We start from the raw sequence: 25,522 nt of genomic DNA on the forward strand, positions 1-25,522 counted from the left end.
CTCAGGCTGCAGCTACCCCTGGGCCTCCACCGACCAAGCTCCAGAGCGTAAAAGCCACTCACAGTCACTGTCTCCAGATCATACCTTGCCTGGGCCAGTCCTGATAACAGGCCTCCCTCCCTCCTCCCACACTCCTGGGGCCAAAATGTAGAATGTGCTTTAGAGAGACAATTTGGTGCTCATATCACACCTTCCAGATCACCCCCAGTGGGCTCTGGGACATTTCCTAATCAATGGCTTTAATATTTCTGCAGGACTGTGTGTGCAAATCCACACCATGTGAGATCGAGGAAGGCTATACGTAGTTCAGGTCAGACATGCCTGGCAAATGAGATGAGCCAGGTGGGATTTTGCCACTATTTAGATTATAGCTAACTTCTGGTTTTCAGAGCTTTTCGGATCTTGAGATTCTGGATAAAGGATTATGGACCAATAGAAGCATGTTTTCATTGAAACATATTAACGCTTCGTAACGTCAGTGAATTCTGGCTCTCACCCTGGTGAGGCCTCCCCAGGTGCCAGAGGAGCTAGAGAAGCCCAGGCTCCCGGGCGTTGGGCTGGGCTACAGTCTGGCCATGTTTTCATAGAGTTGAGGGAAGAAGGTCCCCTGGGACACCAGAAACTGCCGGAACTCAAGGGACCAAGACAGTCCTCATAGAGCCACATCAAGTGTCACATCTTAGGGACAGGTAGGCGACAGCATGGTCAGGGTGTAGGCTGGGAGTAAGGCAGGAGTAAGAGGGGCAGACACTCCTATTTGGCCCAGGATGAACACTGGCGAGGCTGAATTGGCCTCCTGGAGGCTCCAGCAAGAGGGTGCATCCATTGCCTGGTCACACATGCTCTGATCCTGCTCAGGAGTGGACATCTCTCCAGAACCTTCTGCCGTGTGAGTCTGGGTGTTGCTCCAGACCAGGTATCTCCCAGCACAGATATCCTCCTTTCTACTGATTCTCTAGTTACTAGTCACCCAGTGTCCTTCCCATCAATCTCTCTTCTGATGAAAGAATTAGGTCATCAGATGAGTGAGGGCGGGCCAGGCCTCCAGGGACTGGAGAGTGGTTTCTCTTGCCTAAAACAATCGCTCTTAGTGGCCTAACTGGAAGGTGTGTTTTTGCACGTTGGGCAATCTCTAGCCATCAATTATTCAAAGGCTGATGGCTTTGGCCTCCAGCTGTCTTCTCTTCCAGGCAGGGGATAAAACGTAGAAGATGGATAATTTGGGTTTGACTGTTTCACATCCGGGTCTCAAACCTTAGCTCTCAGATCCTGTTCGGATCCTGGACAGCAGGGCACAGAAGCAGGCCTCCATGGTGGGACAGAGCTGGAACAGAGACATAGTCAGGCCAGCAGGCAGACGGAGCTGTATTACCTGCCACTGCCCTGATGACCCATTTACACAGGGGCCAAGAACCTCTGGGAAAAGGACTGGACAATGTCAGTAATCAGAGTTTTGACACATAAACAAGGCATGTTTCATGAGCTGAGGGTAAGTCCAACGAGGGCATATCCACAGAGCCACACAAGTAAATCAGCTAACACACACTGAAGGGGGAAGGCATTGTTCTAGGCCCATGGTCGGCAAACTGCAGCTCTTTGGCCCCGTAAGTGTGGCTCTTCCACAAAATACCACAGCCTGGGTGAGTCTATTTTGAAGAAGTGGCGTTAGAAGAAGTTTAAGTTTAAAAAATTTGGCCCTCAAAAAAAATTTCAATCGTTGTGCTGTTGATATTTGGCTCTGTTGACTAAGACCACTGTTCTAGGCATTTCACATAAATTAACACCTAACCTTAACAACCTCATGGGGAAGCGTAGCCCCAGGGCCCCTCCTTTCCCTGATTTCACTCCAGCTGTGATGAGGAGCTTCCTGCTTGGACACAGTCTCTTAGGTGTGTGCACGGGGCTTGCCTCTCTCCATTTCAGGGACTGACGGAAGCTGCAGACGCCAACTCGGCCCTCTGAAGGGCAGAGCAGGCTGGTGACCCCCCACACCAGCACCCCTACTCCAGGCAGCTGTCCACCAAGGGGGGCTGGGAGCCATGGATAACTACTCCTGGCCCCTTCCTTCCTGGGGGCTCTGCAACCTCTTGGAGGTCCCAGACCAATCAAGGTCCCACTGTAGCAGCAGTGACCTCAATAATGTACCCACGTGATGATATGTCCCCCTTCCCTGCTCATCTTCCTGCCCCACCCCCTCCTGCCTCCTGGGGTCACTTTCCAAATGAATGAGCAGAGCCCAAGTCCTTGTCTCCACTCTGCTTATAGGGAGACCCACACCAAGACAGGCAGACATCATTATTACAGGGATAGGATTTTAAGGTCACCAGTCCGCAATGCATCTTTGTTACTGACCGGATGAATCCATGAACGTGAGGTTGGGGTGGGAGGAGAATAATTTGGAGCAAATATGAAGAAAGGAAGGTGGGGTCCTTAAAAGGAGATCAGAAGAGGGAGGATGTTGCGTTGCCAGCTGTGTCCTTTCCCTGGGCCTGCGGGTGCCCGGATGAGCGGTGCGGGCCCCAGGCAGGCATGGGTGTGGCTATAAGAACAACTGAACTTGTCCCCACTGAAATCTGAGGCTCTTGGGGGCCCAAGTAGCCTTGCTACATGTCCCCTGGCACAGAGCATCCCTCTGAGGGGAGCTGGTCCCCAGGGCAGAGCTGGGAGCATCTGTGGCCTGAGTGAGCTGCACAGACCTGCTCCTGAAGCTGTTTCTGGGCTCAGCCCCAGAGGATCTCGGGCTTGGCAGGCAGCTGTGGCCAGCGAGAGGGCACGGTCTGTCTGGGAGGTGGGCTGGTTGGGGAGATCTCCAGTGCTACCAACTGGTTGCAGAGAGAGCTGGCCCCCAGGAGCCCAGAGAGGAATGCTGGAAGGTCTCAGCCTGGCCAGCAGTCCTCACACCGGCCTGGACTTGGCAGAGAATGGCGAGAACACCATGGTCACCAAAAACGTGGTGTGATGCAAGCCCACGTGCACTGTTCCTGGAGACTCCCAGGGATACTTTGCGATGGGGCTCACAGAAGACTGGCATTCCTGTTGATAATGAATGTGACCCAACTGTCCCCATGGTGAGGCTTAGGACACATGCTAACAAGGCTCTGACTTAAATCAATACGCACACGGCAGCACCCAATCATGGAAGTGTGTCCACAGCTTCTGAAGAGAGACCAGGATCTCAGCATGGCCATGCACTAGGTGTGCACCAAGGACATGTCTATAACACGTTTGCCTTTTTTGTGAACTGGGTATAACACGAGTTCAGTGATGGGGATTTGTCATGAGGATTAAATGAGATACTGCACCTAATGTGGGGATGGGGGAAGTATGGCCGGCAGGTTGTATAAGGTCCATGAAATCATTTGGTCTGGCCCTGCCCCAGGCATTAGGAGTGAGTTTATTAAATGTTTGAGCAAATAGAACAGGCTAATTTTTAAGTTGATAATTTTGTTGGGCCAGGGAATGATGTTAAAAATATCCAAATGGCCCTTGGCAGGAAATGAGTTCCTCACCCATGATGCAGAGTAATTATCCAACACCTGTTGGGGGACATTATCACCATCAGCACCCTGCCCCTTCCCCAGCTTCTCCATTCTCAACTAAAGCTACACTGATAAATATTGATCATTTTATTTGGCCATCCAATATCTGGATCTCCTTTTTATTAAGAAAGTTCCTCCATTTTACCAGCTGGTACTGTTCTACTTCCTGTCCCTGGCTCCCTCCCTCTACTCTCAGTCTCTTCTGTAGGAAGTGAAATACGGCAGACTTGGGCCCCCTCACATGGGACCAATCATACCTATTTTGCAAAGCTGGTAATGGGATAACCAGGCTAGTATTCTAAAAGAAACCCCATAAATGTTGGTCCGTTTCTTCTCTTGACTCTGACCCTAGCAGCCCGGCAGCGTAAGGCTCACAGTATTGAGGTCCATGTCTGGAAGGGTCGGCACAGTCGGTAAGAGAGGGAAGAGGGAGGAGCCGGTAAACTGGTGAGGATGCCAGCGGTGAGGAATGATTGAACTATTTTCCAGCAGAGGCTGTTGCTCCCAGGCTTGGAGGAGTGCTCCCTGGGCCACACCTGTCATAAATCATCAGGAAACATCTATCCACATCAAAGAAGCCAGTGCCTCGGTCTCCGAGTGTTTAAATCATGAACACAATCAATACTGGACTCTGAATGTTGCAGCAGCTCTTCATTCAGAGGCTCCCGGGGGGACATCAAACCAAACAGGTTGCTAGCGAACTCCTGCAGACGGGCTACCCTGGCCCACGCCTCAAGAAGTCCAGTTGCATTCTGGTTGCCAAGGGCCAATACTATGAGTGTGGCTATAAGAATAACTGAACTTGTCCCCACTGAAATCTGAGGCTCTTGGGGGTCCACATAGCCTTGCTGCATGTGTCCTGTCACAGAGCATCCACCTGAGGGGAGCTGATCCCCAAGGCGGTGGTCCCTGGGCCACACCTGTCATAAAACATCAGAAAACATCTACCATTGGTGACATCCCCATTTCTCTGGTGATTTTGAATAACAAGGTGGCAGAACCGTGTGACTTCATGTGAATACAAGTAGGACTGCAACTCCATCTTCTTAGGACAGAGTCTGTAGAAGCAGATCCTGGCAGTCCCCCGGATGTGCCCATACCCTCAATAATGCTTTGTCTTTCTCACATGTGGTTGGTGATGGTTTGGGTACACCACATCTCACCTAAATCCTACAAAATCATTAAGTAAAATGGGTGAAGGTACATGTTTTTTCTCATTTCAGAAAGTAGAAAACTAGACTGGGGAAGATAAGTGACATACAGCTAGTCACTCTCAGGGCTTGAAGTCTTGACCAGCCCACCTTGGTCAAGACTCCAAGACCAGGTCTCTCTGATCTCTCTTCTCATACTAGGGGTGTCGAACTCAATCAGAGAAGGGGCCAAAATCTAAAATCCAGCCTAAATCGCGGGCCGAATGGTTTACTGAACAGTCATAAACTGTCATTGTGATGGAAACGCAGCGGAGTGCAGTGATGACAGCGCGGTGCGGGCCACATTGCAAGGCCTGGCGGGATGGATTTGGCCCGCGGGCCTTGTGTTTGACACATGTGTCATAGTCAGTGTTTAAAGTTTCCATTGTTGGGTCTTCCCTCCCCCTGAACCCTTAAACACTCCTGCCTCTCTAACTGACCCCCTGCACACACAGTTACTAGCTTTCAGCCCATAAGCTTATTAGTCCCACCACCTAGACTGACTCTCACCTTGCTCACCTGGATAGTGCCAGTGTCTAGTATAATCCTGCTTCCCAAGTGAACTCTATTGACTGAAGCAATGGTAGATGCAGCTAGAGAGTGACCAAGAACAGGAAAGTATACTCAATCCCATAGACTGGAGTCGCACCAAAGATGGTGGCGGGACTGCAGCACTATCCAATTTGCATAACAGAATTTGTATGGGTCTGTGAGGAAGCTGGCAAAGAGGAGCCTCCCATCACGGTTTTAAAATAATGACAACACCTTAAACGTGAATGAGTTTCTGCTGATGAAACTGTATTATTGTAGGTGATCTCAGAAAAAGAAAGGGGGCTAGCCACGGAATTCTCTACCTAAAATTTAAGACTATCCATGAACGATCACTTCCCCATCCCCTCTGCCGATGCACCCCAGCTTCTTGTTTTGTACTCGTCATTTTAAGCTACTTTACAATTCCTGAAAAGGTCATGCTCACTCCAGACACTACACTTTCCCATGCCGTTGTCTCTACCTGCAGTGCTGCCCATTCTCATCTCTTTGAGAAATTCCTATCCAGTGTTAGTATCTAGGGCAAACTCTACTTCTCTCTCTGCCACTTCTCCTGCTCCTAAAGGAGTGCCGCTGAGGGTGAGTTCACGTTGAGAACATATACTGAGACATTAGGAATTTTGGGTGTAACCAAGAAAGGCCAAAGCTCAAAGCCTTCTAGAAGCACAGGAGCTGGAATGCCCAACAGCTCCATCAACCCAGAATTTAACTGAAAAATAAAATAAAACAAGTTTCCCTAGAAGTTTGACTGTGAAGACAGATACTGAGGAAACTTGTATTCCCACAGTCCTTATTCTCTCAGAGGGGAATGTGTGTTTTCTAGAGAGCAGACAAAATGAGAGGAGACCAACTTACACACCCATCAGCAATATTTGAGTGTCCCGGTGCTTTATATCCTCATCAATACTTGATTTTTCTGAGGGCATTTGTTTGTTTTGCATGCTCTTTATAAGTCTCCTCACTTCTACTCCTCCATCTCTGAACCACTCATGAATTGTGTGCCTTGTAAGAATTCTAGGAACTACAGCTATTTCCATCTTGTTACATGTTAGTGATGGGTTGGTATCTCAGTACTCTTTGTAGACTGGCATTCTGGCCCAAGGTACCCAATGAGCTACTCCCTCCTTACCTAGCTCTAGAAAATAAACTCACAGATGTAGCCAGATTATGTTCCCACTGGGCTAGCTCTAATTCCCTTCGCTTCTCCCTCTCTCCAGAAAGCTCACCACTGCAAGTGAGATTGGGTTATTATAGGAATTACCTCAAATCTATCCAACTTAAAATAATAATAATAATAATAATAATAATAATAATAATAAAGCATTTATAAGCTTCAGTCCCTTAATAATTACTAGTATCTAACTTCTTGGTATGCCTCACTGATAACACAGGTTTGCCAATCATCTGTGTGATCCTGAACAATTTCCTTCTTATAGTACCACATTCAGATCTGGGCAACTAAGTGGAGCCCCTGCTCCAATCCCCATGACCCAGGAATCCACCCCACCCCCTCGCCACACTCTTATTTTGGAATGCCTTCCTTATGGCATCACTAAGAACACTTGGGTACTTGGAAACAGCCAGGGCCAGAACTACCATTTGAGTGGGGCATTTGAGCCTGAACTGGAATCCAAAGTGGACCCCCATCCCCGTTTCTCCTTTTTGGAACGCTCTCTGATCCTCTGTGCCATGGGTACAGTTGACCTGATGCCCTAAGGAGTTCCAGGTCTTATGTTTATAGGGTTGTCCTAAGGCCACCTGATGAACAGATGGCATCCACTGGCTCACATGTACTGTTTTCAACAGATCACCCTAAGTTTGGCTACCAGCTGGTGCTGATATGATGATTTTAGCTGATTCTCACATCAGACAAAGGACGAGATCAGGGCTCTGGATTTCCAACAGTTCATCATCAACTCTTGTCTTTGGCCTTGTACATGGGCTCCTGGGTCGGCTCTCACCCAACCATGTTCTGAATACAGTGCTGTCTCCAGTCTATAGCTTCTGAGGGCAGCAGGAATATTTTATTCTGGGCACCCAGGCTGGCATCCCACCCCTCTTCAGAACCTACTTCCTGTCAGGCAGCTCTGTGGGGTTGGCTGCACCAATCTCCTCCAAGTTTTCAAAACTGTTACTCTACAAAGCCACTTGGCCTGCTGGATCACTGCCCTTCTTTGCCTCAATGTAATGACATCATGTTCTCTCAAGTCCGAGCTAAGGCACATTGGACAGAGGTGGCAATTCCTTGTGCTGGTGGGCCATAGCCTGTCCACTGGTGTGGAGGCAGGAATGCAACCAACATTGAAAACAATCACAGTTTCAAAATGCAGTGATTACAATCCAAAGAGTTTAAGAGAACATATGGTTGGAAGACATGCTACTCTACATTTACACTATCAAGTTCTAAACAGTAAATTTAGTATGACCAGAAAATAAAGTATTGTTATCTTTTTCAGCATATTCTGGGTAAGATTTGCATTTGTATTTGTGATAGTGAGTTTTATGTGACATCTTGACTAAGCTATAGTCCTCCTGTTATTCAATCAAATACTAATTTAGGTAGGTGTGATTAACATCTATGATCAGTAGATTTTATATAAAGGAAATTATGAGTAATGATAAAGCCAGCACTAAATAGATGGCCTTATGGAACTGCAGAGGCAAGATCTGTTTTGTTTCAATACAAAGAGGTCCCACACATGAGTGTTGCTCATTTCACAATAAAGAACAGGAAAAGATGATTCTTGGACCCAAAAGGGGAGAGATAGCACCTGGGTTCCATGAAGAATCTTTACGTGCACTGATAGGACAGTAAGTATATAGTGCCGTTTCTCTACCATTATTCTACATCTGCAGTGATAAATCGCCATGTCTTACATGGGCCCATGAATTTTCCAATAGAATTATCAATCAAACTATTTCTATGGACAGGCACCCTGCAAAAAGAAGGGCTCACACACTCTAAGGGTGATCGCGCCTTCCCCTTATGCACCTGTTTTCCATTGGTAATGAAGCTTTAGTCTGGTTCTTCTTCAGAGTTCCTTCCAGCTCTAATATTCTGATATTTTCCCCAAGAAATTGAAAGAGCCTTTTATCTAGAGTTAGAACAACTTTCAAGCCCAGGGACTGTGGTGGGTTTTTGTTGTTGTTGTTTTGTTTTATTTTTTGTTTTGTTTAATTTGGCTTAAAAGAAATTCTCTTGCCGAAACTAGTTTGGCTCAGTGGATAGACTCTATCCGATAGAGTGTCAGCCTGTAGACTGAAAGTTCCCGGGTTCAATTCCGGTCAAGGGCATGTACCTTAATTGTGGGCACATTCCCAGTAAGGGGTGTGCAAGAGGCTGCTGATCGATGTTTCTAACTTTCTACACTCTTTCTCTTCCTCTCTGTAAAAAATTAAAAAAATAAAAATTTTTTTTTAAAGAGAGAAATTCTCCTTTCACTTGTCCACTCAGAGCCTCTTGTTTATTCAGAGAGAAGACTTCATTGCTCCATTCTCAGACCCAGCTCAACCTCCTTAGGACATCTCCCTCCTGGACCTTCACAGCAGATAAATAACTCAGGCCAAGTGGGAGATGGGTTCAAGCTCACATCTACACTTCTTCATGTAGCAAAACTCAACCAGGAAGGCTTGCAAGCAAATTCTTGGCTGGACACAATCCCATTGCCTAAACCTGACCTGCAAGCTCTTCCACACATGATTCTGTGACTCCTGTCTAGCACACACACCTGCACTTGGATGAGAACGTAGTGAAAGGAATACTGGCCGGATATCTGAATGAGCAGCCCCAAAATGGTATCCTTGGTCCTAAATGGGCTGAGGTTTGGCCAACAATGTTATTAAAGATGTGAATACTGATGCTTTTCAATAGGACATGCATTCCCTGGTGTTATTATAGCACTCCTCCTAAACTCCTTCCCTCGCCTCCAGCTCCCTCACATTTACACACCCTACCAGGTCAGCAAAACACTGGAGTTTGTGAACATCAATTTCTTGTGCCTGAGAACAGAAATATTAAGAGTGTTTCCTATCCTTTCCCATTTTACCTCCGCTCTGTCTCCCAGGAGATATTACACAGGCAGTGAAGGCTCCAAGAAGCTTGTCCTTCCTACCGTGGATTAATTGTATCCCAATGTAATACAGGAAGAACTGGGCCTGGAATGAATAGACTTGGCCCCAGATGCCAGCTCCATCCTTGGCTTCTTTACCCAGAGCCTCCAATTCTTCATTTACTTCCGAGATTTTGCGGTGATCAGCAAAAACATCTGGCACAGGGGAGCACACAGCGAGAGCTCAATAAATGCTAATTCCTTCTCTCGTCCTGGTGCAGAGTCAGCCTAAACCGCTCTCCAATTTCTCCTCCAGGGAAAGGATCTCCTGGGCCCACCCAGGCTGGGTTGTGGTGCGCAGCGCCTCATTAAGAGATGTGAAGAGCCTGGAAATCGAAGTGCCATAGAGGACACGGAGTGGGGCTGCCTGTTTTGTTTCTTTTGCAATCACACATGACCGTGGGGAACAGCACTGCGAACAGGGTAACTGTGACAGCTGCACAGGTCAAAGGCAGCTGCCCTTCCAAAAATGCCCCCTTTTTTTTTCTAATCAAGGCAAATATTTCTCAAAAAATAAAATAAAATATATAGATCACATAGCAGAGAAAGCCAAAGGAATGTTGGTGCCTGTCCCTAGAAGCCACATATATCTATTTTTGCTTCCCACTACAGATCAGGACACTGTAATTAGTATAATAACATGCTGTCTTCCATAAGGACACATGACACAGTTGACCCAGGTCCCCATCTGGGCATAGGACGTGTGCTGTGGGTTGTTTTGTCAGCTGTGGACCTGGATTCTTTGTTGGTACTCTCTCATCTAGTTCGGTCTGCAACCAGGCATTTGCGGGAAAGGGGGGAAAGATGGGTGTGGGGTCAACCAGACCTCTGAGGAAAGAATACTGGGTAGATTGGAGTCTGGGGGCCTCATGGGTAAGAGTAGTATCCATGGATAAGAGGAGTCACCTCTGTAAAGGCTAACTGGCCCCTGGCCCCTTTGAGAGTCAAATTCTTTACCTTGGCCTTTTCACCTGAGGCTGGTAGATTCAATGCAGGCTCCTTGCCCAGCCACTTCCTAGTCTTGGGAGCTGGCTTATCCTTAGGGTTAACCTCCATCCAGTACACTCGAAAGTGCAGCCTCCTGGTGAAATGTCAAACATATACTCTCAGGCCCAACTCCTCAAACACAGTAAAACCCAATTACCCATGGGTAGGCATTCACAGAACACTCAACAGGAATGAAAATGAAGAAAAAAGTGTCGGGTAAGCTCAGGTGTGAAGCTTTCTGAATACTCTCCCTTAAAGACAGCACAGTCCAGCCACCTGAACCTTCCCTGCCTCTCTCAGCCATCTTGATTGACTGGTTCCAGTCTGCTTCTTTCCCACCTGGACTGAGTTTTTCCTATCACGTGACCCAAGTTTTCCAATAATACATTTAAATGTTCCAACTTTTTTGGTCCCTGCCTACCATGAGTCATTAGTCTCTAAGCCTCAGTATCATTCTGCTAGTTCTGGGGAAAGTACAAAGAAATCTCTTACTAAACCTCATTGTCCTCATTTGTAAAGTGCAGATGATCTCTTAAGCCCCCTTCAGTTCTGAAATTCTAACCCTAAAAATGGCTTGTCCAACTGTGAGCAGCTTATCAACACTGGATATACATGTATGTGGTATTTGTGTGTGTTGTATATAGACATGTGGAGACAGGTAAAGCCATCATAACCTACAATGTTAAGAGATGTGAAGAGCCTAGAGATCGAAGACCTTAGTCATACGCCATGTAGCATTCTATCTTTATCGTAAACTTGAGGCAGACAGGGCAGGTGAGTTGCTACTCACATCCAGATCATCTGTCATTGGGGCAGGGCTGCCTTGGTGACCCCACGCTGCATTCCTGGCAAGCAGAGGTACTGGGGGTGTTCCTGCCTGAAAGAGGACAGATAAGTGGGAACTCCCCTAGGTTCTCTGAGCTGGTATCAGGCTGCAGTTAAGAGTATTAGACTGATCTGGATTTGAATCCAGGCCCTGACATTCAGTGGTTGTGTACTCTTGAGCAAGTTACTTAACTTCTCTGAGCTTCAACTTTATCTTCTGTAATATGAGGGAGTTAATAATATATACATTCTCATGAAGTTATGAGGATTAAATCAGTTAGTCCATGGAAGGCTTAGCATAGATAGGGTACACTAAGTAATATTATTACTTAGATTCATCTTGACATTAACATGCACTGATCTCCAAAGTGTATATGGTCTCATATGTTTAGAATTGTTTTAAGTTTTAAAATCCACTGGTAATGCACCATTCCTAATGAAAAGCATGAACCTGAGATGAGGTTAGATGAGCAAGTTCAGAAAGGACACTTGAGAAAGCTGATGGAAGGAAAGGCACCTCATGTAAAATTCTGTGGTCTTCCAGATTGTAGTAATGCCCGTGATTCACGCATAACTAACACAGAGCAAATCGTATGTCCACAAACAGAGCTGCCCACAAGGAACGGCTCACAGGTCTCTTTAAAGAAGCACCAACTTCATAAAAGGCCAAACGAAAGCATGAATAAGAGCAATAACCTTGGCTTTCAACACACAACACATTTCCTGCAAGGAGCCTGCTCTAACTGCTTAAGGATCCAGCTGGAAAGGTCATTAGGAGAAGTGGGGTCTACAGCCAGGTCAATCCAAGTAACCTTTCATGCTGAGAGCTCCGCTCCTTTGCAGGCAGAAGGTTTGGTGTGAATTGCTTCCACATCCCAGATAACTAGCTGCCTGCGCATGGTTCCGAGTGACTGAAGCATTTATGCCTTCATGAGGGGTTAAGTAGTAGGTTTCCAAGTCCAAACACAATGGAATCTACTTCTCCAAAGCCCGCAGAAGGGTCTCATTCCATTGTGTTTGCTTGTTAAGTGATTGTTGAACGTGCATCTCCGGGAGCTCCTGGGAGCCTTCTCTCAGTGACATCTGGGTCTTCCACACCTATTTCATCTTTTAGAGATAAGAGGAAGATCGGAGGTTTAAGTATCTCAGGAGGAAATTCAAGGAGAGACAGGATGGACCCAAGGGAAGAACTGTGGCCAGGTCTGGGGAGCCCTGAGTTTTGGTTCTCTCTAGCCTGAGTGATCTTCATATCTGTGGCCTGGATTTTCAAGCAAGACTGACCCTCCCCTGTGGATGTGCTCTGGGAAGGTCCCAGCTTTCAAGGTGGGAAGGGAAGTTGGCCCTGCAGCTCTCTATACTCTCGGGCTCTGCTTCCCTTTCTTTCTCTGGCCTAATCTATAAAGTAGGAGCCTGGGCAGGCTGCTCCAGGCCATATCTTCTCAACATGAATGGCATGTCCCTAAGGGCGCAAACATCGGCTAATAGGGAGGAGCCTGTATGTGAAAAAAAATTCTTACCCTTTCTATGTACATACCTATTAAATACAGTGCATAAATAAATATATGCAATATAGATATGCAGTGCATAACATAAATGCTAATGCCACATGCAGCCTATCTCCTTATTTGGGGTTCCACAGAGGGTAGATAAAAGAGGTTCTCCCTGTTTGTAAAGCTCTTGAGTCCAAGGGGTCACCAGACACCCTATTTCTCCAGCCAAGCTCTGGCCTTAAGCAAAATCCTCTACTCACTTTTTAAAGACTGTGCCTGTCTCACGGAATGCCCTGATGTTCAGCCCTGGTGAGAAGTGGGGTCTGCCCATGGCACACACACACTCTCCCCACCCAGTAGAAACTACTCACCATCAGACAAATGAGCCACCATCAGACAAGGAGTTAACTCTGGGAAGACTCAGTACGCTTTAGCCTGAGTCTCTGCTGGGCAGAACTATGACATGTCTAAGCATTTCTTAGTGGGGTCTTACACTTAGGGTAACCAAATGGTTTGCTATCCAAACAAGGACACTTCTGACAGGGTGCTATTAATACACACATCTGGACCCCAGGAGACCCTGGGACAACCCTAGGTAACCTAGTATGTGTGCTTATCATGCTTACGTATGTCCATGAAGGAGTCTATGAAGACCACATCATTAGCTAAGTCAAGGTCAGACGGCCCAGGTAGGCCACACATGAGGTCAGTCTTATTTGTCACATTAACCTGGGGACATTCTTGACATTGAGTTAATGGGGACCGAGATTGCTAAGTGTCCTGCAATGCACAAAATAGCCCCACAAAACAAGGAGTTGTCTGGCCCCAAATGCCAGCTACTACTGAAAAATATTGATTGATATGGCAGCATGATGGTCATTGTAAATAATATAAAACTCAGGATGACAATCTCAAATGCCTCCAGGGCCAGTCAGAGATTGAAGGATATATGCCCCTTCCAAAGACATTCAAATTCAAGTCTTTAAAAGACACTCTCCAACAAGATCACCTATGCACTGAACTTGGCTTTTGGTCTCCTGATTGTGACCTTTTAATAAAGGTTTCCTAATGGAAAAAGATGCTTATACTATAGTAGGTGAAAACAAAAGGCTACTAATCCATATGATCTCATTTTGCATATGTACATATATGTACATAGATATGTACATGCACATAAGTATTGTCTGTGCATACAAAAATTCTGGAAGAATATGGAATGATATAGGGGAGGACAGAAAGAATAGACAACCCAAAGCTTAAGTACTTTCCCTTTAAAGTTTTCTAGAACTTTGGAGAAATATGCTGCTATGAGCAGATGTTGGCAACAGCTTAGTATGAAGGCCTCCTGGGAATAGTCTATGAAAAGAAACAGCAGCCACAACTGTAGGGTCTGTGCCTGTGATTGTCATCACATCCCAAATGATTTTTCCTAACCCTCAATCAGACTTCTGATGGACATAAATCCACAGCCCCGACTCAGCCTGCAGACCCACAGGAATTGGAGCAATGTTGAGGGCTGGAGGTGCAGACGGGGACAGAGCGGCAGGAAGCAGGAGAGAACTAGATGCAAATGAGCAAATCAGTCACTACTCATGTTCTTCTGGGGAAAACACATACTCTGGCCACCAAGACAATCATTTCTGGGCTCAAAAACAGGAAGGAACTCACTAAACACTACATTGCCAGCACAAAGAGCAGAGATATTTGCCAAGAGCACAGCCCTGTGCTGACCTCCTAGGACATCAATTAAGCCTTTAAAGGTGGGACCCACTGCCAGGTGCATGATTTCTGAGGCAAAGGGGAAGTTCCACCTGCCCCAGATCTCAGATGCCTCTGGGATGATCTTAACTGAGGCCTATAGCTGGGAGGAAGGCTTTGGGGCTGTCTCCTCATTCAGGTGGGAGGACACAACTTTTCTAAGCTCCTCAGTTACTCTAGGCTTCCCACCTTGACCTCCCAATCCTACAGGGAGCAGAGCCCTGATCATGGACTATCTCATTTAATTCTAACAATGACCCTAGGAGGCAAGCATTGCTGTTCCCAGTTTACTGATGAAGAAACTGAGGCTCAAAGAGGTTAGTCAGTTCAGGTTTCAAGTCTAGTCTTGTCAGTGCCACAGTCTGCTTTCTCTGCTTAGCACACCTCCAAGGAGTGGCAGAAGGAGCTAGGATAGGTCCTTTGTGGTGGGGTAGCCAGGGGTGATGTCTCTCCTTGCAGATAATGTCCAAACATATGAGGGACCATGGAACTAGGCTTTTGGAATTCATCAGCTGTGCCATTGACTTAGACATTAGCCAGAAATGTTCCTCTATAATAGCTAGTAAAATTAATTGAAAGACAATGAAATTGTTTGCACTGATTGCTAAGTGTAGGGAAAGGAAAACACGCCATTTCAGATTCTCAGATTCCACCCAACTTTGCTAAATAATGTATTAGTTATCTATTGCTACATAACAACCCCAAAACTAAGTGGCCTAAAACCATAGCATTTATCTAGCTCACACGATACTATGTAAAGTCAGTCCTCACTTAATGTCATCTATAGGTTCTGGGACTTTAAGGAAGACAACATATAATGAAACCAATTTTACCATAGGCTGATTGCTATAAACCAGAGTTAAGATCCTACAGCATCTTATCAATGTTATAACAAAACGACATTATTCAAGAACCTGCTATACTGGCATTGGGGGTGGGCTCAGCTGGGTGGTCCTTCTGTTCTTGGCTGGGCTCCCTCACACATCTGCAGTCAAGTGTGGGTCAGCTGTTGGTTGGCTTTGCTGGTATTCACCGTGCCCTCCCATTTCTGGGGTCTGCCTTGGACAACTGAACTGACTCATTTCCAGTCCATTTAGTCTCTCATCATCCAATTGGCTAGCCTGGGCCTGTCCACATATCTGGACTGGTTTTTAGGGGAGAGAAGTCCACGAAGCCTCTTGAAGCCTAGACTTCAGTAAGCCATAAAGCCATCCCAGATTCAAGAGGTAGGGAAACAGACTTCACATATTGATAGAAAGAGCTACAAAGTCAGATTACATAGCAACATGATTATATGAAGGGGGAATACTTATGGTCATTTTTGCAAATGATATACCACAACTGGATTAACATAAGCTCTATTAGTAACCACTTCGTGCTTCCCAAGATGGTCTTCTCTACCTATTCAAGTTACCCTGAAGAATTGGAGGAAAAAGGAGGTGGAACAGCCGACACTTGAAATAAATCCTAAAGGTGATGAACTATGGGCAGGTGCTTTGTGGAACAGGAACATCATGAGCAGTGAATAAAAGTGGGAACTAGCGTGATGTGAGCTGGAATGCAGAGCACTTCTGTGCTTATTAACTGCCACACTGTGCAGGAGGGGCAAGAGCAGCCTCGGAAGAGTAGCGGGGAGTAAGAGCCAAACCATGGAAGATGTAGACATACTTGGGAGGTAAGGAATTGAACTAAAGGAATGTCCCCTTAGACTGAGTGACAAAGTGGAGAAGGGAAATGGGCAGAACTCTTCCAGTTGCAAACACCCAGAGGGCTACGGGGAAGACGGAAGTCCAGTGGTTCAGCTGAAACTCAGGCTCACACAGGGGCCTAGGCAGGACCCTGGAGTATGTGGCCATGGCTCCTTCCTCCTGCCAAAGACGTTGACCTGCCCTCCAAAGTGGTCTTCAGAGGAAACCTTGCTGCTTTCCCCCAGAGCCAGGCAATACCAGCTCCTTAAAGAGCTTCTGTTAGTTCCCTGGAAGTGTTTGCCCAGCGCACTAATGTATCTTCATTGCGATCCAGCCATTATTCACGGCATTCCCACGGGTGCCGCGCCAGCTGGAGCCAAACTTGGTAATCGTTTCCTGTCTTATCCTCAGCAATTGTGTATTACATTCCAGCTGATGGTATGTACACTGACATAAATTGTTCACCAATAAACATGTCTCTTAAGAGCCTTATTTATCTCTGGGAAGCGTCATGAAATAATCATACAGATTCATCATGCCATATTCTGCCCGTAGACTTTATAGGCGATTCCCCATTAACTTTAATGGGGAAGGTTGTTAGATGTCTTTTCCCCCCTCCTTTAGCATAGATCAAGGTTAGTGCATGGCCAATAAAAGGCATATTTTCAAAAGACCTACTGGGTTGTCCCTACTCACCTTCTTAGTGACTGCAAGAGTGTCTTCTCACAGGATGGTTCCTCACATGTGGCTGCTTCCACAGTAGAACATCTTCCCCTCTCAGCTTTCTACCTCCAGCCCCCCACTTTCCAGTACATATTGGTCTTGTGCTAACAAATTCCTCCTGCCTTAAAACTCCAGCATTCTTTCCTCTGCTTTACCCAATGTCCTTCTACTCACTATTTCCAGTTTAAATCTGACCCCACTGTTTCCACCTAACGTCCTGGCCAGCCTTCTAGAGGTGCTTCCAGCCACTGGACAGCCCTCTGTCCCTGGTCTTCTTCTACGTGCACCCGTGAAAACGTTCCGATCCTTTAGGCTTCCTTCCTCAGTTGGAGAAGGTCACTTTCTACTTTCTGCTTTCTGTTGGTTGGTTGGTTTTGGAATTTGCTCTTTATTAGCTAAGGTAGAGGTTAAGCTGCTGTACCAAAAAGGCTCCTAAGAATCTATGACCTAAAGAAGATTGTGTTTTCTCTCTCAGAAAGCAGTTCTAAGGGAAGTGGTGAGGGATAACTGCTGTACATGATCATCTCAGACCTTGGTTTTGTTTTTTATTGCTCCACAGTTCTTGGCTCATGGTCAAAGCCAAGTCATCGGCACATCTGACATCAGGATGTGAGCTTATTAGGTAGAGAGAGAGGGAAAATGTCTTCTCTTGTGTGGCATTCACCTGGAAGTGACACTTTCATTTATCTTCCCTTGGCCCATAGTAGGTCTCAGAGGTACATCTAGCTGCCTCATATCCAACATAACTTCTGCTACTATGTATAGAGGAAGGGAAATTGATTCTATGGACCTCCGGCATTCTCCCCACAGTTGTGCTTGGTTGGGTTACTCAAAACTGAAGCTCTTTCCTGGCTTATCTCAGTCACCTGTTAATGATTGGAATTCTGCCATCCTACAGTTTTGCTCTCAACACAGCAGCCAGGACAATCCTTTTAAAACATAAATCAAAACATGACACTGCCCAGCTCAAAATCCTCCAATGATTTTCATCTCAAATCAGGAGGAAAAGCCAGAATATTTACAATGATCTACAAGGCCCACAGCTGCTCTTAGCTCCTCCAAATCCTCCCCTTACTCCCACCTCATTATTTAGCACCCTTCTTCCTGCTCCCCCTCCCTTCCAAATCTGCGTCAGGTACACTGGCCTCCTTATTGATCCTAAAGCATGCCAACCACAACTTGCCTCAGGACTTTGCACTGGCTGTTCCCTCTGTCAGAAATGCTCTTCCCCTGATACCCATATGTCTCCCGCCCTTACCCCCTCCAAGTCAAATGTTACCGTATCAGTGAAGTTTTCCCTAACTAACCCATACAAAATAGCAACCCCATATCCAGCTATGTGCTGATAAATGTTTAACAACTAGCTGTTTCTGAATGGTAGTATTTCATGTGTGTGATGTAAATACTTCCATCATGGCCAGTATCAACCTGCCCACAGGAGATAATTAAATATGGGCTGGAAAGAAATACACTTTTCAGGAGCTGATACACGCCAGCTCCAGGATACCATTGCCCACATTTCTCCAACATTCTCTGCCCCTTTACCCTATTTTTTTTTGTCTTCTTGGTGCCTATCACTGCCTGATATATTATTCACTTATTGAATTGCTTGTGATTAGTGTGTATCCCCCGGCAAAATGTGAGCTGGATGAGGGCAGAAACTGTATCTTCACTTCATATCTGTACCATCCAGAATATTTTAGGCACTCAAGTAATATTTGTTGGGATGAATGAATGAAATGGCAAAAAATATAAACTCCTGTTAAAAGAAGACACATTATAATCAAACCTATGGGGAATGTTCTTCCCTGCTACATGCACTAATTGTCTAAATCAGGGCTCACCATCAGGAGAAGGAATGCTGTCCAGAGAGCATGGAACAGTAACTCCGTAATGGAAACAACTGTAGGAGTTAACTGGATAGAAAATGCGCCACACTAGAAGAATGTGGAAGAGAATCAAATCTGGCAGGAGCCAGAGGCTGGCAGGGAGACTCCACCTGGCTTAAGAATCAGTGAAAACAGATTCAGAATCAAGTAGGTTATATGGGGACGTTTTTAAAAGCTAAGGCCAGCATGGTATGGTGGATTATAGATCCTCCTGGATGAAAGAATCATGTGGAGGCAGAATCATGTTGACTCCAGTCAAGGACATGTACCTTGGTCGCAGGCACATCCCCAATGAGGGGTGTGCAGGAGGCAACTGGTCGATGTTTCTCTCTCATCAGTGTTTCTGGCTCTCTATCCCTCTCCCTTCCTCTTTGTGAAAAATCAATAAAATATGTTTTTAAAAAAAGAAAGAAATGCACTTGAAGCACATGTAGGGTACTAAGTTTTAGCTATAAAAAAATGAATAATACAAATGTTAATGGCAACAGCCAACATGAGAGGAGTTGGGAAAGAAATAGTACCATGACACATAGCCAGCAACATTGTAAATGGATTCAATCCTTTTGGAAGAAAATACACAGTAAGAAGGAGAAAAGATGCTCACACCTTTCAACCCAGGGAGCCCACCCCCTATATTTTACCCAAAGGAAGCATTTCATAGAAGAAACCGACTATAAATAACACACATGTTCCCAGAGCAGTCACCATCACAGACACAAGTTGAAAATTTCCATAAACATTCATTAATAGGGAATGACTAAACAAAGGATGGTCTAGTCACCCAATGGAATATTTGTCACAAAGCTCTAAAATATAATTATGAAATCGTATAGCAACACTAATGATGCTTATGACATGCTGGTGTTAAATGAGCACCAGACTGCATGTTGTCCATTATATGGGTTTCAAGTCTTTAAAACTATAGTCACAACATGACTAAGGCAGAAGGGGGACATGTAACAGTAATTGTGTTCGGGAAGGAGATTTTTTTTCTCTTTTACTAAGATTGCCTTAATTTAATTATTAAAGTTTTAATGGTATTAAGCTTTTGATAATAAAAAAAAAATTACACACACACACACACACACACACACACACAAAATGGAGGGTTGAGGTGTGGGAAGATCACCCCTTTTCTTGGTGGCTGGTCTGCCTTCTGCTCGGAGCACCATCCAGCCTAGTCACGGTGAGCACTACACCTGCCCTATCTACCGTGGGGGGCAGAGAGTCACTGGAATATTAGGTTTGGATGGCCTCTTGGGGTTCCAGCAGTCCCACTGCATTTCCTGCCCATAAACAAGGACGCCAGCTTCAGACAATGAACTTCATCAGGATACTCCCACCTCCCAGGCTAAACACAGAGCACCAGCCCCAGGCTCCAAGGTCAGGGTGAGAAAAACCCAGCCCTCCTCGGCTGGCAGCTGAGGAACCTGCTGCCCCTGCAACCTCTGCTGCCCTCGGAGAGCCGGGGGCTTCTAGCCGTTACTTAATTAGTCTCTGAGCCTGCAGGCCCCTTGCTCTCAGAACCACCGGAGTGCAAGAGTGCAAGGGGCATAATTTCTTCATTTTGCAACTTGTCTTTTTTAATAGCTCAGACTCCTCCGTACCCCATGCTAAGAGCCATATAAGCTCACAGAGACAACGCTTGTCCAGGTTAAATCATCTATTCCCCTGATTCCGGGCAAAGCTACATTCTATTGAAATAAATCCCCTATAAAAATAGGTGTTGGCCTTCACCTTAATCTTATCCACAGGAAAATACTCTCCAATACTCTCCTGCAACTGTGCTCATTTGAAAAGCAAAGCAGTGTCCCTCAGCTCCACCGGCCTGCAAGTCCCACTAATTCAATTCCTTCCACTCCTCTGCAGCTTTACCATCCACATTCCCTGTCTTCCTGTCAGAATGATTATCACCTTCGCCACCATTGCGTTTAAACTTTATTCCTCCACTTAATCTTCACAGCCATTCTAGGTAATAGTTATTGGTTTATTACTCCCCTTAGACAGATGGGAAAACTGAGACACAGCAAAGTAATTTGTGCAAGGTCACCCAGGACAGGGCAGAAGGAGGATGTGAACTACTCTAGTAGTTTGATATCAGGACCTGCCCATATCTGCTAGGTCCCTTGCCTTCCTGTACATAATTATTGACACCAGAGAAGGGAAACACGGCATTCACAATGGAAAAGCTGCCAACATTCAATGTGTCTTCTAAACTATTTCCGAGTTGCTGATGGCCAGCCTTGGGGAAGGCTGAAAAGCTTCCAGCCAACAGCCAATACCAGAGTTTCTTTCAAAGTGAGCCTCAAATCCAGCTCCATGCTATGAGGAAAAAGTATGAATCTCAAGCTAAAAAAAAAAAAAAAAAAAAAAGATTAATTGTGAACCTTAAACTTCTCTAAATAAAAAAAGCTTTATAAAGAGAAAGTTTGACACCCCAGTGATATGTGTGAGCCTAAGTCACCCCGTTGTGGGGCCCTCTAGCAGCACAGAACACAGAAGTAGCATCCCTCCCTGCGGGAGCGGTGGGCACAGGTGGTCTGAATGGAGGCCCAGAGCTGTGAACTAGCCCAGCAGCTACAGACGCTGCAATTCAGCAGGCAGCAGGGGAGTACAGTCAAGTGCAGCATAATGACCTTTCAATGGCAGACCAAGTATGCATGTGCACTGGTGGTTCTATAGATTATAATGGCACGGAAAATTCCTACTGTCTGGTGACGTCAGTGGTCATCAAGTGCTGACGTCGTAGCCGTGGTAATGCTGTAGTGCACGCATTCCTCACGTGTTTGTGGTGAAGCTGGTATAAACACACCTGCACTGCCTGTCTATATGGACAATTATGAATAGTACATAATGCACCATAAAGATAATAAATGACTGTTACTGGTTTATGTATTTACTGCACTATACATTTTAGAGTTATTTGTAGATTGTACTCTTTCTACTTACAAAATAAAAAGTTTGCCATAAAACAGCATGCTGATTTATGCTGGCTGCAGCCTCAGACATTTGGAGTTTGCTGTGTCCTTTAATTGCATCATTTTCTCTTGTGCTTAATTTAATTTCATGTTGATTTGTGCCGTAATGTGCTGTACACACTTGTGTGGGAACAGTAGGCTCTACCACGTAGCCCAGATGGGAGTAGGATAGGCCCATGGTCGGCAAACTGCAGCTCACAAGCCACAGGCAGCTCTTTGGACCCTTGAGTGTGGCTCTTCCACAAAATACCATGGCCTGGGAGAGTCTATTTTGAAGAAGTGGTGTTAGAAGGAGTTTAAGTTTAAAAAATTTGGCTCTCCAAAAAAATGTCAATTGTTGTCCTGTTGATATTTGGCTCCGTGGACTAATGAGTTTGCTGACCACTGAACTAGACCATCTAGGTTCCAGACCAGTCTATGTTTGCACAGGTATGAAAGAAATCACCTAAAAATGTACTTCTCAGAGCATACCCCTGTTGTTAAGTGGTGTGTGACCGTGTGAAATTACAGAAGTAAAATATAGATCTCATGATCAATGTAACTTCATTTAGACACACAGGACTGTAAGGAAGGAAGAAAGAATTCCCAGGGCAGTCCTAAAAAACAAAGCTAATCACAGAACTTCCTGTTCAAAGACCTCTGCTAGTTCCCAGGAACCAACCGGAGAAAGCTCTGACTCCTCTCTTTGGGACACAAAGCCCTTTGTGATCCGATTGCTGCCTCCCTCTCCAACCTCAGCGCCTACGGGGAAGATTCTAAGTCGGGAGGCAAAGTAATCCTGTGTCTCAATCAGAAGTCCTTTAGAATTCCTGCCAATGCTGTGTGTTAACAGACTCAGGGCCAGGTGACCAGGGAAATGAAATAGAACTTGTGTGAATGCTGGTTGAACCCGGGCTTTCCACCGGCCTTGACTTCTTGTGCCCCAACGAGCAAGACTGTGTTTGCACTTGCAACCCCACCCCATGAGACTAGGACTGTCAGAATTTCCCTAAGTCCCTCATGGGAAAACTCCTTTTAAGCATAGATACTAGTTTTTCATTCAAGAATCTTGGAGAATTGGGTTGAGTGTTGACCTATGAACCGGGAGGTCACTGTTTGGTTCCCTGTCAAGATACAAGCCCAGGTTGCAGGCTTGATCCCTAGTATGGGGCGTGCAGGAGGCAGCCAATCAGTGGTTCCCTCATCATTGATGTTTCTACCTCTCTCTCCCTCTCCCTTCCTCTCTGAAATCAATACAAATATGTATTTTTTTTTTATAAAAAAAGAAAGAAATGGAGAATTGGGAAATATGAACCGGGTGGTATTCCTTTACTATGTCCCCACCTTTGTCTCCATCACTGCCACCTTCAGCAGTCCCTCAGTCCCTGGCTTCAAGAGGACCCTGGCCTTCCCTGCTCCCCTGCTCCTTCTCACTTCCTTCTGCCGGGATCACTTACTGGCCAGCTGGTTCCACTTCCCTGGCCCATGAGAAAGGATGCTGTTCAGAGCACCGGCCATGTCTATGATGTGGGTCACCTCGCTGAGTCATCCCTTACTGTGTCATCCAATACACCACATTCTGAGCACTTGCTCCCAAAAGCGTTGCTGGCTATTCAGGTTTCTAAAAAGGCTCCTCTGGGAAATTTATTTTAGGGTGGACACAGAATTGCCTGGCCCTTTCCATTTTATTTTAACAAGGTTTGATACAGAAGCTTCTAGAAAAGCATTCAGAATGGGCTTTTTCAGTCTACCCCAGAAGACTCGCCACTCTGAAATGAATTCATCCCTGGAAATTAGCCAGGAAGCCCCGGGCCAGCGTTCCTACAAAGGCCCGCCTCCTTGGCACCGAGGGAATGTGGTAGGATTGCCAGAGAATGAGGGTGGGGGTGCCAGGGCTGGAATTCCTCCTGTGGGATGCTCACCTCGGGGCTGGCGTGGTGAGCACCAGGAACAACTCAGACTCCGGCGCACCTCAACAAATGGTGCCCTGCTTCCTGGTACACACTCTCCTTGGGAGAGGGACAAGCTGAGGTAGGTACAATTCCCCTTACCTGGTCTGGTCTGGTCTGACATGAAACCACTCATCCAGAGAACAGCTGCATGCCAGTCCACAGGTAGGCTTGGCACAGGGCATCCCTGGGCTATGGGTCTTTGGCCATGGTTCTCAGAGCCCCAAATACTTTCCCAGGGTTCCTATAATCAGCTGGGCTCCCTGTGGACACCTGTGGTTTGAGAAGTCTCTCCAAGACCTGATCTGTGCCTGGCTCTGTTCTAATTCTAGGGGATCAATTGCTCCTCCTTGAAATACCTCTGGAATAAAACCAGCTGTAACCCAGTGCTTTGATTGGGGAGAGGAGTTGACTATTGCACCCCAGGACCCAGGCAGGCATGGAGCTGTGTGCCAAACCCAGCTTCCCCTGAGCACCGCCAACCTGACTAACAGCTAGGAAAGAGGGATGCCTGGCAGAGGGTGTCAGCCAGGTGTGACAAGAAGCCACTGGGTAGGGCAGCAGAGAGCCAGCCAGGGTGGGAAGGAAGCCAGGCAGCCCGGTAGAGGGCCAGGCCTGCTAGGTGAGCCTGGAGTCAGGAGCTGAGCCCTGGCTCTGAGTCAGCTTCTGGGACCAGACAGCAACACCTGGGGACAGGGACAGGGGCAGGCAAGGGCGAGAGCTATGCAGAGCCCACTCTGAGCCCAGGGCACAAGCAGAAGTTACCAAACGGGGCCTGGGGCTGGGCAGGAGCGACTCTGTTCTCTCCAGCCTGAGGGCAGAATTAACAGGGACCTCCTGGGCCTGCAGGGGGTGACAAGGGGCCTCCTTTGAGGAAGAGAGACTAACTCCATGCGATACTAGCCCACCAACGGAGGGGAGAATCAGCCCCTGCGTGGGACAGATGGTGACATTCCTTCCTGTGCCCACATCAGTCCCCTGGGCCTGGACCAGCCATGAGTGCTTGAGTCCTCCAGAGCACCTGGGTGGGGAGGGCTTCTCTCATCCACCAGATAAAGGACCGCACCTCAGAGACCCTCCTTGCCTTCTGGCCTTTTAAGGAGTGAAAAATGCCCGAGGCTCTCAGGATAGCAAGACAAATACCAACCTAAGTGTGAAATTGTGCAAAACTAGGATTATGAAGGAAAAAGGCTCTCTTGTTTTCAAGGTCACAGAACTTTTATACCCAAACTAACACTGTCCCCAAAAGCATCCCTCTGAAAAACCATACACAGCTTACACCCGGCTGATGCCATTGCCGGGATGTTCCGAGACACCTCCTGTGGCTCCTTCAGAGACCAGGCTCCAAAGAGAAGCAGCAGCATCGCCATAATGCCAGACCTTGTTTTCACCCAAGAATGCTTTACCCAGTATTTCAGTCAGGACAATAAAGTTACCAGGGTGACGTTTTCCTTTGTTTTTCCTAGTTTTCCTAGTTTTCCAACTTTACATTTTATATCTATGTTTTGATCCTTTTCTAGTTAATTTTTGTATGATGTGTGAGACATTAAGTTGTGTGGTTTTGGTTCGGGTTTTGCCTAAGGATGTCCATCTAACTCTAGCACCACTGGTTGAGCAGGCTGTCTACCCTCTTTGGAATCATTTTTGTACCTCCATCAAAAATCCTTCAGGCAGGTTTGTGTGGCTCCAGTTCTGGGTTCTCTGTTATGTTCCATTGATCTTTGCGTCTATCTCTCCAAAATGACCATGCAGTCTTGACAGGTACAGCTCCATAATAAGTCCTAACAATAAAGACTTATTCCTCCCATTTTCTTCTTCTTTTTCAAAATCGTGTTAGCTATTCTAATTCCTTTGCTTTTACATAAAAAT

Source organism: Pipistrellus kuhlii, unplaced genomic scaffold (assembly GCF_014108245.1).
Source record: "Pipistrellus kuhlii isolate mPipKuh1 unplaced genomic scaffold, mPipKuh1.p scaffold_m20_p_11, whole genome shotgun sequence".
Classification (NCBI taxonomy): domain Eukaryota; kingdom Metazoa; phylum Chordata; class Mammalia; order Chiroptera; family Vespertilionidae; genus Pipistrellus; species Pipistrellus kuhlii.